The sequence below is a fragment of the Lissotriton vulgaris genome, chromosome 1_1, assembly GCF_964263255.1.
Source record: "Lissotriton vulgaris chromosome 1_1, aLisVul1.2, whole genome shotgun sequence".
Lineage (NCBI taxonomy): Eukaryota > Metazoa > Chordata > Amphibia > Caudata > Salamandridae > Lissotriton > Lissotriton vulgaris.
This window is the reverse complement of record NC_141685.1, coordinates 112,078,217-112,090,383: the sequence shown is the minus strand read 5'-3', so window position 1 is coordinate 112,090,383 and position 12,167 is coordinate 112,078,217. Positions and strand designations below refer to the sequence as shown.

Sequence of the window (12,167 nt, the reverse complement as noted above, 5' to 3'; positions counted from 1 at the left end):
GCTCACAGTCCAGTTCACTATTTGTGGGCATTCTTTTGGAAGTCAGTTCTGTGAGGGGTGCCACAATGGTGGCATAATCCCTCAAAAGCCCTCCCTTTCCATCTTCGCTCCATGCCGACAGTGACTGCTTTTAAAAAACATCTGAAAACCCACCTTTTTGCATGAATGCAGGTTAGGAGGATGCTCTCTCTGTCTTGTTCTATGCCGCTTTGATCCCTTCCCCGCGCCAGGATACTCACAAGTAGCAGAGCGCGCTACAAAACGGTTTATAACTTTATAACTTTAACTATAGTACCAGGGAAGCCAAGGAAGGCCCTCACTTGAGTCTGGGTAGTTGGAGCCACCCAGTCCAGAATGGTCTAGATCTTGGGGTGTAAGAGTTGAACCCGGTCTCCACGAACAAGGTGACCCATGTATGCAACCTTTCCCTGCCCTATCTGGCACTTGAAGGCCTTGATAACGAGGCCTGCTCTTCTCAGAGCCTCATGTACTTTACTAAGGTGGATCAGGTGATCCTGCCAGGTGGAGCTAAAGACAGCAATGTTGTGTAGATATGCTGCACTCAAGTATTCCAATCCAGCAAGGGCTTAGTTCACCAACCTTTGAAAAGTGGCAGGTGCATTTTTCAAACCAAAGGGCATTACAGTGAACTGATAATCTGGGGTTGAAAATACAGATATTTCTTTTGCTCCTGCAGTCATCAGACCTATCTGCCAGTGCTCTAATGTGAGATCGAACATACTCAAATACTTGGCTGCTCCCAACCTGTCAATAAGTTCATCTGCCCATGGAGTTTGGTATGCATTGCTTTTGGTCACAGCATTCACGCCCCAATAGTCCACACAAAACCTCATTTCTTTCTTACCATCCTGGTTATGAGGCTTGGGGATTAAGACAATTGGGCAGGTCCAGGGGCTCTCAGAAGGCTTTAAAACTCCCAATTCCAGCATCATGCTTAATTCAGCTTTGATGCTCTCTTTCACATGTTCAGTCGGCCTGTATGTTTTATTCTCGAAAGGTAGTCTTTCATCAGCGGCTACAGCATGGATACACCACCTAGTCTGGCGAGACGTCAAAAAGAAGAGCTCAGCAAAATGATTTAGGACTTGCCTGCAATTAGTCTCCTGATGGGCAGGTAGGGTGTCTGACAAGACCACACCTTCCACTGACCCACCTTTTGGATTGTTGGACAGGTCAGGGACAGGTTCGCTCTTTGCTTCCTGATCCTCATCTGGAACTATGAGCAAGGTCACATCTGCCATGTCATAGTAGTGTGTAAGGCGGTTGAGATGGACGGCCTCTTATGGTTCCTGTCACAGCCAGGGTCTACCAGGTAGGTAACCTCCCTTTTTCTTTCTAGGATAGGGTAGGGTCCACTCCACTTACCGTGCAGATCCCAAGAAACCACAGGCCCCAAAACCCACACTATCTGCCCAGGCTGGAACTCAACCATAGCAGCCTTTTGGCATCACCAGAGCTACTGCAGCTAGGCTGTCCTCAATGTTTTTGCTTGCTTTTTCCACGTACTAATACATACTGGAGCAAACACCAAGCACATAGTCAACTATATCTGCTAAGGTTCAACAAGAGGTTTCTCCAATCCCTCCTTCACAAGGCACAGTGGTCCCGACAGGAAATCCCAAACAGAAGCTAAAATAAGCAGGACCCCACTCCCTTCTATGGCCCTTCCCAATAGGTAAAAAGCAGGCATGGAAGTAAGACATCCCATCTTCTTCGGAGTTTTTCAGGAAGTCCATCAATCATGCCCTTCATCTTTCAACAAGGCCATTACACATAGCAGAGAGGCTTTTGCCAGGCCTTATGCAGCGGGGGATCAGAGGTCCCACATTTGGACCCCTAATATTATGCCGTTTGTTAGAAATGGGATCCCTGGCTGGCCAGGGCTTGCGCCAAAGTCAGTCAGAGACCACCACTCCTAAGTCAGGGCAAGGGAGTTACACGCCAAGATAACCCCTGCTCACCCTCTAGGTAACGTGGCGCGAGCAGCAAGGCTAAACTTGGAGGCGATATGAGTTAAGTATTTGCGCACGCACCCCAGCAACAACACCCAAGACCCACCACAAAGGAAACTCCACACAAGGTTATATATAAAAATAGCCGTTGTATTCCAATAAACATACATTAGATAAAACACACACTTTACATTGCGCCTGAGGCACGGGCAGAATTTACAGGGGATAATGTACAGGACAGGGCCACCTGGACCACTGTCAAGGGTGTGCACTTTTAGAAGTAACACTTTTAGAAATAGCACTTTAGAATGTAAAATCACTGTAGCACATAATATAAAAATAGAGCACACAACCAGTAATCACTGGTAACAGGACCTCACTAGCACCACCTGCGCTAGGAGGACAACAACCACCTAAGTATTACAATACCTGTAGGGGTGTAAGAACATAACACATGATGCAATGCATAACATTCATTCAGAGGTGTAAGGGAGGAAAACACATGATGCATCACAGTACATTCAGAGGTGTAAGCAAAATGAACAATTGCGCCAAACTCACTTAAGTCACCACCTGTGACTGTCCCTAGGCCAACTGGCCTCTCTAGGGCTAGGACGCCCTGTGTCCCAAAGTCAGGGGGTCTAAACGTGGCAGTTGCCCACAAAGTGCTGGGCAACTGGTGCAGGGAAAGTTAGGGCAACGTTGGAGCCTCTCTGGCTCAAGAACCACCACTGTGGCACTGCGGAGCCTCTCTGGGCTCTAGAACAACGAACTGGCCCTACTGAGCCTCTCTCAGGCTCTCAGACAAGAATGGGCACTCGAGCCTCTCAGGGCTCGCAAAGCAAATGGCACTCTCAGAGCCTCTCTGGGCTCTTAAAATGACTGTGGGGGCAAGAGCCTCTCTGGGCTCGAAGAACAGGGGTGCCCCTGAGCCTCTCGGGGCTCGTCACGAATGTGGGCAGGGGGGGGGCCCTCTCGGGGGAACCCAGAACACTGGAGAGCCACTCGGGGCTCGACGAACAATTAGGCCGGGTTGGAGCCTCTCCGGGCTCCAGAACAAAGGAATGGCCCCGAGCCTCTCTGGGCTCACAGAACGAGGGGGCCGGGTCTGAGCCTCGCGGCTCCAGGAACAAAGACCGGGCCCCTCGAGTCTCTCGAGACTCGGGAACACAAGGGCAGGCAGGATGGAGTCCCTCACGGGGGACTCAGGGACCCAGAAACAACTGGGTCAGAGACGCGACCCAGGGCACGCCCGCACTCACCAGGCACTTCGGGAGGCGGCATCTCCTTGCGGCGTCGGCTCCTCTCGGCGGGGCTTCCCTTCTCCCTCGGGAGCCTCGGCAGGCTGCTTCTCTGCTCCGCTGCGGGGGCGGGACTTCCGGTCGGCCTCTCCCGGGCCGCGCTGTGATTGGCCGGGCACACGAACACTTCCGGGTCGCTGCGGCTCGCTTTAGATAGGCAGGCGGGGTCCCATTATCCGAGGAGTGGGCTCCCTCGTGATAAATTAATATCTCCAAAACGGGCACAATACCAGCGGCAGATGAGCGGGGTGGCACCCGCGCCGCTAGATCACATTACAGGGCGATGAGATGCCGGGTGGGCACCGGCAAAGGCACCCAAAGCGCTAGCAGCGCTAACAGCAAGGAAAGGCGCTCCCAAGCGCCACAGGACGAAAATACAGCGCTCACAGCGCTATGGGCAAAATAAAGCGCTTTCAAGCGCTAGGCAGGAGATTTCAGCGCTCCCCAGCGCTGAAGGACAGAGAGCACCGCTCTCAACGCTGTAGGCACAGCACAAGCTCCAGCAGGGGCTGGAGGCAGGCAGGGGGGCAAGGCTGGGCCAGAGCCTGCACACTGGGTCTCCAGGCAGGGAGACAGTCCAAGTGGCGATCCTCCTGGCCCCAGCAGCAGCAGCAGCCCCCTCTGGCAGGATCATAAAAGAGAACAACTTCAGTGGGGACACAGCCCCTTCTTATACTGTAAATCCTTTGTCTAAGGGTGCAGGGTGGGGGAGAAACCAGTCGCAGCTGGTTCTGGAGCACTCTTGCTAATCTCCCACTCACCACCGGGCAGACCCATCCAGACTTCCTGGAGCCTGGCATGCCAGCCAGCTCCAGCCAATCACGCTCCAGCACCCTCACTGCACACATATCTCAATGTCCAGAAGTAGCACTTCCCTTCTAGACACTTACATGCCGCATACACCATCTCGCAGCATTCACTCTCACGAGTTTACACATACTAAATTCGAGCCTGCACTCCCCACGCATCAGGAACTACCAGGGACACACACATTCCCCATGCATTCCTATGGGAGGGCAGGCCAGCCATACTACACGCACGTACTTTCACTCTGGGACCCAGGGAAAAGTGCGCAGAGACCCAAAAATCACTAACACAGGGTCACAAATAAAAGCAAAAAGATTAGGGGGGAACCAGCCCTAAGGGCCAAGTCCAACACCGTTCAATTGCAACACGCAGCTCGATGGCTCAACACAGTCCCTAGTTGGGAAATGCGGCTCTTAGAGCAAATGGTGGACGCTGGTTGTCTTCCAGAGCTGTTAATGGAGGAATTAGGTACACCGAGAGATACTCCATATATTGTGTGACAGATGGCCAGAATATGGCAATGGTTTGTAGTGAGAGTACTTAAGGGCGCACCATTCCATAGGGAGCTCTCAATCTGGATATTAAAATCAATCAGGCAGATGGCACTCAGTTTGTCCTTCCAGGCATGGAGGGAGGGGAATGCGAGCAATAGGGTGAATTGTACCCAGATGAGACTTATCGCCTTTAAACATGCCCGCAAAGAGTTTGGTCTAAGCCAGTGGCTATTTTTACAAGATGCAGGCTTGGCAGACATAACTAAGCACACCTGGCCATGCTTTGCGACAGCTCCGCTGCATGTTCAAACCCTGGAAATACTGCTAACCTATGGCACGTGTAGACACCTAATTATGGATCTTTACAGTACAATGCAATCAGATACAGTAGGCACTACACACAGACCGAGAGGCCTGGAATTTAGACCTTGACATTCCAATGGAAGATCAAGACTGGTAGCGGGCCTGTGAACTAACACACATGGTTTCTAGTAATGCCCATTTTCGGCTGATACATTATAATTTTCTGCGAAGAACCTACTTAACGCCACAAGGCCTTCATCGAATGGTCGGGTCTTGCCCGGATATATGCTTGCGCTGCAACACTGTGGGGGCTGATTTCTTACATTAACCATGATCTGCGATGCAATACACTCCTTCTGGCAAATAGCTGTCGAAGAAATGGTGCATGCCACACAACTAAGTATTGAGCTGACACCCAAAGGCTGTTTATTAGGCCTCTTTAGTTGTCAGAAAGGACGCATGATAACCTATACATTTGGTCAGTCGCCTATGGTACTGGCATGACGTAAAATTGCAATCACATGGCTGCCCCAGCATGCCCCAACGATTGCACTCTGGCACAGAGATGGGCCTCTTCTTCTACGGCGGACGCTTCTATCTCGTCTTGGTCAGATTCTTCCCTCGAAAGCATGTCCTGAAGGCACATCTTGGGACTCCAGATAGATTTCGAGCACGGAATCGGACTCTGGAATCGAGAGGGCCTCTTCTTCTACGGAGGACGCTTCTATCTCTTCTTGGTCAGATTCTTCTGCAAAGATATCCAGAGTGTGTTGAATGCTTTGACGCTTCCGCTCTCGTCATCGAGTCTGATGATCGGGTAGAGTCCTCTTGGACCGAAACGACTTACAAGCGTCGCAGTCTTCCGCCTTGTGCTCTGGAGAGAGGCGCAAGTTACAAACTTGATGTAGGTCGGTGTGAGGGTACTTGGCGTGCCACCCAGGACAGAAATGGAATCCATTTCATTTGCAGATGGCTGGCCCTATGCAGCAAGGCCCGATGATTGCCCACAAGGTTTTCTATCGAAAATGGAGAGTTTGTCGATCGATTTGAAACGCAGAGAACAGGGAAACGCGTACCTAATCAATACCGTTGAGGGTAAAGTGGACTGCACACTGAGAGGAACCCGAAGAGCGGCTTCAGAGCGCAGCAATACACATCTGAACCAGTTTGGGGTAAAAAACAACAATGGAGTCGATGCCCATGCGCACTATCACCGAAAGGAGGAGTCACCTTACCTCGCGACTGGAAAGACTTCTTCGAAGAAAAACAACAGTGTTCAAAGCATGTGCATCTACAGCATACATGCCTCGAACAGAGGATTAATGGCCCCAAATCTCTGCCGTGGTATCTGGTCATGTTGTGGCTGAGTGTGCCATGTGATGTGGCAGGCTATAGTGCTTGGTGTGATTTGGTAATTTTTGACAAGGTGGAGTGCTGAATGGTTAGGCAATTTTTGATTTTCTTTGTTTTTTGGGATCGTGTGAAATAGTGCGGTACCTACCGTATGATGTAAATAAATTACATTGCTAATATACCATAAGGATGTGGGGTGAGTGTTATTAGGGCAGAAGCCTTGCTGATTATATGCAGAATAACAGGTCTGGGAGGTCCCTACTGACTAGAGCAGGTTAGCAGCTGCACAGGCCTTGGCATTGACCCTATTGAGGATAATATGTGACGGGCACTGGTGACTGGAATGGCTAGCAACAACGCTGGCCTCTGGTATTCATTACAGGCAGGGTAACAATACATGTCAATATTGACTGGATCTGGTTGACAGTAGAGTTAACCTCTGGTTTTGAATATTTGCAGGATTTAAGGTGCAGGGGTCACTACTGACTGGAGTTACCTAGCTAGATAATAGCTCTCAGGGGGGCAATACTGACTGAAGTTGGTTAGTATGATCACTAGTCCCAAGGTGCTACTAATGACTCAAGTTGGCTAGCATGATAACAGGTCCCAGAGGCCAGTACCAACAGGAGCTGGCTAGTAGGCTTACATACAGGCCCAAGGGGCTACTACTGACTGGAGCTGGCTAATATAATAACAGACCCAAGGGTGGTGGGGTGCGAGTGGCACCAGTGACTGGAGTTGGCTAGAAGCATTGACGACCTTGGGTACTGATTAAATGCAGGATTCCAAGTCACAGGAGGCACGGCTGAATATGGCTGGCTAACAGCAGTGGTGGCCACTGGGAAGAAGGAATGGAGAAAGCATAACTGGATATACTGGTTTCTTTAATACCGATAATTGGTTACCCATGAATGCCATAACGTGCATTGATATATTACATTACCAAATTACAATATTCTTATATTAATTTGATGTCTCTGTTCGCCTTAATATGCCTGCAAAGTTACATGATTCTATTAGGGCCCAGAACCATCTTATTTAGTGATGTCCATCTGCACACTTTCCTGTATCTTGTAGTAAATTGAATATTGACAAACAGAAGTGTTATTTCCAGAAACAGTGAATTCTGCTGCTTTTCTGTGTATCTTTTATCTGCACCTCACAGACTCCTTACATTCCTCTCGAGAGAAGATCCTGCCTCCTACTCATTAGTGTTGTTTCAGTAACTGTTTCTATCACGTGTTCATGTTCCATTGACTTGTATTAGGAGAAAAGTGTATAAAAATACATTTTGTAGCATTAGCATTATATTCTCCAAATTGCTTTAGGGTGGATGCTCTTGTCCATTGCAAAGACAATTGTCACTTGCTACTTTGCTTGGCCTTTTGCTATTTTTGCATTACATGTATGATAGATGTGTTGGCCTCCCGATGTGTAGTGTTTTATTTTATATAGCACAAAAGATGCTGAGGAAAATGACAGTCCAGTATACACATTCTTCATATAAATCAACTCACAGTATACTGTTCTGGAAGTTCAGTCCCACAGACATTATCTCTAACTGAACGCAGACTAGGAAGCATGTGCTTTTCAAACCAGTTGCCCTCTGAAGCGGCGTCCTCGCTAATGGATAAGTCAGTATCTCCTGCATTTTAGGAGGGTTACCGTATCTAGTGCACTCTGTTAGGCAGTGCTCACCTGTTGCTCACCAGATGTTAATAGGCACCTTTTCACCTATGCACGTTGCAGGGCGCTGAGTTACAGAGCTCCTCACGCTGTGGAGAAGATTAGGTCTCATTTACCCATTTTCCCATATTTGGTCCTGATGAAATGCCAACAGATTGATCCATGACTACACAGGGCATGAACAAAGTATAGACCCCAGCTTACGAGCAGGTCCATAGATGATAGACACTTTCACACAGTGATAGGGGCCATTAGTTCCTCAATTTCTCTGCCACCGTTTTTAATCTCAACATGGACGAGGAAGATCACATTAACTATATTGCGGGAACTGGTCGATAGTTGATCAATTTGCCCATCTTGGCCAAAGTTGTCGAAAAGGCCTTGAATGCCCAACTCTCAGCCTTTATAGAACTCCATCATTTATTGGATGATTCTCAGTTTGGTTTTCGCCAACATCATGGGACGGAGACGGCCCTGATCAAGGCCACAGAGGATATCCGAATCATTTGTGATGCGGGTGGCACTGCGGTCTTGATATTGCTGGACCTTTCAGCAGCATTCGACACAGTCGATCATGCTATTTTGATCGACCGTGTCGAAGATCTGGGGATTAAGCATAAGGCTAAGACCCTACTGGCATCCTTCCTTGCCGGAAGGACTCAGGTGGTCACCATAGGGCCTTTTCAATCTACCACCCTGTCCCTGCCATGCGGAGTCCCCCAAGGCTCATCCCTGAGTCCGACACTTTTTAATATATACGTGTCGGACCTTGCCAACACCATCAGAGCTCATGGGATGAGCCTTACTTCCTATGCTGACGATACCCAGTTGGTCTTGGCCATCAGAAATGACGGACAAAAAGTGGCTGATAACTTCAATCTGGGCATGCAGGCTATAGGAAGTTGGATGGCCGCCAACTGCCTCAAATTGAACTCGGATAAGTCCGAGGTGGTCATCTTTGGACACTTATCCCCAGATTGGTCTTCCCGCTGGTGGCCACAGTCCATGGGTTCACCGCCCACCCCAGTCAGCAATGTGAGGAACCTGGGTGTCATGGTTGATGACAGGCTTACTTTTCTTCCTCATGCAAATCAGATTGCCTCCTCCGCATTTTATAAACTACGAATCATCAAAAAAATCCTCCCTTTTCTCCCTACTTCAGCTGGCAAAACCTTGATCACGTCCTTGGTCTTATCCACCTTGGACTATTGTAATGCTCTATTCTTGAATGCCCAAGAGAGAGTCCTCAACAAGCTGCAGACTATTCAAAATGCCGCTGCCCGACTGTTGGGTAACATCCCCAAATTCCAATCAGTCTCAAGCACTATCAGAGAGTTGCATTGGCTCTCCATTAGGAACAGAGCTAAGTTTAAGGCTCTGTGCATTGTCTATAAGGCACTGCACAACCAGGGACCGGCCTTTCTGACTCAACAACTCATCCCCTACCGGCCCGCTAGGTCCCTGCGGTCCTCTGATCTCTTCCAGCTGGAAGTACCCCGTACCAAACTGGTCTCATGGGGTGACAGAAGATTTCTTGTTTCCGCACCCAAGCTCTGGAACTCCTTGCCGCTAATCATAAAGAACAGTCCCTCTTTGTGGTCCTTTCGAAAACAACTCAAAACTTGGTTATTTGACCAATAAGTAGATCCTCCTTTAGGGCTGAATTTAGCAGATATCAGCGCTGAGATGCCCAAGGGCCTTTGTAGCGCTTTACAAATGTTTAAATAAATAAATTATATTCAGACTTTCACCAATCTCACATCTTATGACACAAACATCCTGTGTCCTACTATGCTCATCCGGCATACTTAATAAAAGATCTCCGACAAAGTGCCCTCTTGTGGTGCCTGCCAGGCATTGTAGCGCTGGCCTGGTGAGGAGTATAGCCCAATGATGAAGCATGTTACCTTCAGGTGAGTGAACGCAACTTGTCTTAAGAGCACATGCTTCCTAGGGTGTCTGCTTTCAGTTATAGATAATGACTCTGGGACTGAACCTCCGGAACAGTATACAGTGATTTGACTGTTTTATTTAACACATGTACATAGCAGATATTGGCGCTTGCTTGTTTCACAAAGATGATCCGATAGCTGCCTCGGAGCGCACTTCTTACAGACGAGTATGGTGTTATCATGTTGCTGCTACAAGGTCCTTACCTGTGCGAGTTATCGGGATAGATGCAGGGGGCAGACCCAAACCAGCCACATGTGGAGATCAATGACAAATACTGAAGAATTAACAGAGCTTCCAAGCTGGTGACCATTACTTAATTGACCTTGAAAATAAAAGACACGTTTTTAGTATTCTGGTGACTCATGACCATAAAAAACAAAGGTTATAAATTCAATATAGTGTCAAATACTTAAAAAATGGAACTGGATGCGCTGAATCGGATGTTGTCTCAGGACATGTGTGACACCTTCCACCACTATTGCTTATGGGACTTTTTTTTTTTTAACCTTTATTAGTAGTACAAGCAATTACAAGTATGGGCCTACAACCGACCCAGCCGGCCGCTAAGCAAGCAAGAGTACAGCAGGCAATATGGAAGTTATAGCAGTTCGGAATCCAGGGTCACAAAAATACAAGGGCAGATCTTGTAATCCGGTGCACAAACTTGAATCAGGATTTAAGAGGTTCATTTTCATATAAGGAACTAAAAGGGTCGTCTCACAGTCGCACACAGCCCCACAATACTGCACACGAAGCAGGATATCTACATACAGTACAGATACGAAGGAAATATCAGGGGCAGGATACTCAGAACAGGAGAAATGCAAGCACAATCCCGGCACGTAGCAAGCGCTTATGGGACTTTTAGTTTTGTTTTTCTCATTAAAAGGATGGTCTCTAAGGTCCCAGTGTTCTAATCGATGTTGGTCAAAATCAGAGGCCTGACGGAGGATGAAGCATGACACTGCTCTGCTTAGCAGTGAGATGACTGACAGTTCCCCAGCCCTTCCATTCTTTGATCTACTGAAACTCGTCGGCCATTCATATTTTTTTGCAACGACAAAAACTATTATTGCAGCTTGTGTCACTGAAGAGACTTAAAACCCCTGGGAGAAAACGGAGGTGTCGATTTTTGGGGTAATCAGGATATCTGGTCAAATGACTGGTGGCCACCCTCACTTGGGGATTGCCCGCCCCCCCCCGCCCCAGTTCGCTAGGTACCTAGGGGTGCTTATAGACACCACGCTTTCTTTTGAACATCAGGTCAGCAGGACTGTTTCCACCTGCTGCGGCATCATCAGGGTTCTAAGAAAGATTGCCCACTATCTTTCTCCTGATGCTCGGAAACAAGCCACTGTGGCAATAGTTTCATCAAGTCTGGACTATTGCAACGCCCTCTATGTGGGTATAAATAAGAGCTTTATTCATCGTTTGTAAATGGTCCAGAATGCGGCGGCAAAGATGGTCCTTAATCTCCCCAGGCTTGCCTCAGCCTCGCTAGCCAGAAGAAACTTACACTGGCCTCCCATTCAGTCCAGGATCTCTTTTAAGATTATTTGTCTCGCCCATGGGGCTTTTCAGCATATGTCCCTTTTTTCCCAATGCATTTTGGTATGTCTACCTTCTTCAGGGGAATACTGGAATAAACCAACAAAAAACTACATGTATCTTTTGCTATATATTCAATGGGAATTCAGTAAACCACAACCGCGATTGCTTGTAGTTAATTGCCATGCACATTAAAAATTGAATCAAATGGTAGAAAAAGGTGCTTAATGACATGCTTCCACAACCAATGGTTCAAACGCTACGTGAATACCCGCGTGCTACCTTAACCCTGTGTGTGTATATATGAGATGTCACCACGTTCCTAACTGACCTGTATCTTCCGTGCTGAGACCTGCCTGAAATGAAAATAACAAAATGATGGCTCAACAAACTTCATAAGCCATATACTGAGGTAATGTGGCATCTTCCAAAAGGACCTTAACCCCTCCTGTGCTCATGACGAGCTCAGCTCGGCATGAGCCACGGCGCTCCGGTCGCACCCGTTTAATGGAACGCTCAGCATGGCAGGGGAATCAGCCCAGCGTGCGAGCGTTCCAACGGGCATAATGAGCTCCGCTCGCCATGAGCAACGGAGGGGTTAAGGTCCTTTTGGAAGATGCGAAAAGAGGTGGCAGTGCGGAGGTACGGAGGAAGCGAGTTCCAAATTCTAGTCACACAGGCGTCGTGCACGCAGGAAATCAAACTCAGAAACATATGGCGCCCCCTCCCTATATAATGCAACGCCCCCG

The 12,167-nt window shown here is 48.3% G+C and overlaps 1 protein-coding gene across 1 annotated transcript in view; it reads right to left on the bottom strand.

Annotated features, from left to right (window-relative positions):
- LOC147737652 (uncharacterized) overlaps positions 1-12,167 on the bottom strand; it is an 84,721-nt gene that overhangs the window by 40,508 nt on the left and 32,046 nt on the right. The window contains exon 2 of the mRNA XM_086939586.1: positions 10,074-10,192. The gene's annotated coding sequence lies outside the window, so the exon portion shown is untranslated. The remainder of the gene's footprint in view (positions 1-10,073; positions 10,193-12,167) is intronic.